A 2352-nucleotide genomic window follows, 5' to 3' on the forward strand; every position below is an offset into this window, starting at 1 on the left:
CTTCTTCTTTTTGGACCCGGCACTTGTTGTTTTTTTGTTTCTTTGTACCATTAAGTCTTTGTACATTGATTGTGTCTGCCATGTTGGAACCACCTCTTTTGATGTTGAATGGCCGTGATGTATAAAAATCAACCCCGTTTCGGGCTTTTAAAGCCCGCATTTGATCAACTGTATTGTCTCCAACTAATGTATATTCCATCACTTTACTTACTTAGGATTCATGTCGTCGCTATACTCTGATATCAATAACCCGTTCCTAAATGGCGCTGGGCTTGTTGACTTTTCGACTGTGTCTCAGTCCCCTTTCTATGGGTAGTATCCCGCCCCACACCCTGCACCCCATTGGCTAATGACGTAACAACGACGTGTATTTATTATGGCGGAACCGTCGGCTCTTGTAGCGAGGAAGTTTTTGAAGGTCCATGTTTGCCGTACGTGTGAAACAGAGTGAACGCGGGATCCGAATTCTTGAGCAACGAGTAAGTACGCTCGGATAATGAACTGCTGCTCCCTAGACGTCTCCCTGATTAACTAAATATCTTTACGGGTAGTAGCTTGCGGTTCGCGGCTTTTATCTTACCTGGGTAATGACCTGTATTATACCACTCCTCCGTTTAACATCCCGCGTGTATTAGGTGTACCAGCATGTCATCGTTTAGGTTGACTTATTGAATTCTTTGTTAATGGTACGGTATTATTAACGGTGATTTTAGATACCACTATGTTTGCACCCTAATATTTATCTTTTCCACAGATGCGTGCGCACAAAACTTTAGCCACCGTTATCACTTCATTACTGGTCATTGATCCTCGAGCGCATATCTGTGCTTCCCGACGCACTGTGGCCTGACGATACCCGCTGTAATGCATCGGTCATTTGTTTCCACACGTCTCATTCACTGATCCAAGTATGTTCCTCATTTTTGTTTCTACATATATTTTTTTTAATTGTTAACACAGTCTGCCCTGCCTTTACCATCAGAAAACGCTTCTTAAATTATACAGAGCTTAGTGACAAATGTAACTTCTTTTTGTTTAAAGAAAGCTGGGTACCTCCGTCTGACTTCTGACGACGCCTTGAGTATAGGTGCGAATTATTGACTCCTACGTTTTACCAAGGACTGAGTGCCTAGTATGTATTAGTTATGGATCATTTTCCTTTCACTTACGGGCATATATCTCCATCCGTACACCCCCTAAATCGGAAATTTGATATTGGTGCTTTTCATCTTACTACCTCCTTTTCATCTTACTACCTCTTTTTAAATTTCCTTTGCTCACACCTTGGTGCTTGGTTTCACTAAGTTTTCTCACTTGACTTCTACATTCTTTTGGTGAATGCCTGTTTGAGCTACCTCTGGACCCATTGGGCCTTGTCAAATAACTCTTTGATTGACCTATATCCGTCATTAACTGGAAATTGTTTTTTGGACTATAATTGCATTAATGCCCTCTTCGAAGAAAAATGCATTTAAATTTTGTCAAATGTTGTTGGAATCTGATTTTATTATTTTTGGTTTATTTGTGGTTATTTCTTTACATTCATAGGCTCTGTTCTTGCCCCTCATTATCCTTGGTCTACGCCCTGATGAAGGTGGGACCCCTCAGTGGGTCCGATACCGAAACGCGCGTTGGCGCTTGATTTGGCGACCTTTCTCTCTTTTGAGTACCATCTGGCTTCGTTGGAAAATTTACCAACCATTATATCCACCTAAATACCCAAGGATAACTTATTTTATTTTGTAATGTGGATTGATGAATGTGATTTAGATTGAATGAGTAGGTGTATGATTCTGATTGTTTGTCTATGGGGCTTTGAACGCTGTTTTCTACGAACAGATACATATAGATGAATGTACCCTTACTGTATGTTTAATACCTAGATTTGTATTTATTGGACAAAGATTGTTTTTGTATTAACTTGAATGTTTTTGTATAAACTAAAATGAATCACTGTACTAAAAAACAAAAAATAAATAAAAAAGATATATATTTGTATATCTATATTCGTGTTGGGTGTTTGATGCATATTCTGTCTATTCTTTTCCAGTTTTGTTTTGCTTCGTATTAGGTACCTATTTATTAGGCCCAAACATATACCTTCTGAACCGGCTTTGGTTTTCTTTTTGAGTTTACTGTCTTTTACCCCGCATAAACCGGTTCTGTATCGCGTAGTTGGGGTCCCCCTTTCTTTATTGAATGCGAAAGAACAACATCCCAACCAATGGAACAAAAGCTGCATATGCCAGTCAGTGCAAAATGTTAGTCTAGCCTGTCTGCTTCAATAGAGACCATCCCTCTGTGAATTGAATCTGGTAATATTGTCGACAAAACAACTGTAAAACCTGGAGA

At 39.5% G+C, this 2352-nt stretch overlaps 1 long non-coding RNA gene across 1 annotated transcript; it reads left to right on the top strand.

Moving 5' to 3' along the window:
• The first annotated feature begins 380 nt into the window (after positions 1-380).
• LOC146799515 (uncharacterized) lies at positions 381-1939 on the top strand. The gene is made up of 3 exons (XR_014969280.1): positions 381-479; positions 755-908; positions 1549-1939. It is a non-coding gene; the product is annotated as an uncharacterized LOC146799515 (long non-coding RNA).
• The last annotated feature ends 413 nt before the right edge of the window (positions 1940-2352 follow it).

Source organism: Triturus cristatus, chromosome 9, assembly GCF_964204655.1.
Source record: "Triturus cristatus chromosome 9, aTriCri1.1, whole genome shotgun sequence".
Taxonomy (NCBI): domain Eukaryota; kingdom Metazoa; phylum Chordata; class Amphibia; order Caudata; family Salamandridae; genus Triturus; species Triturus cristatus.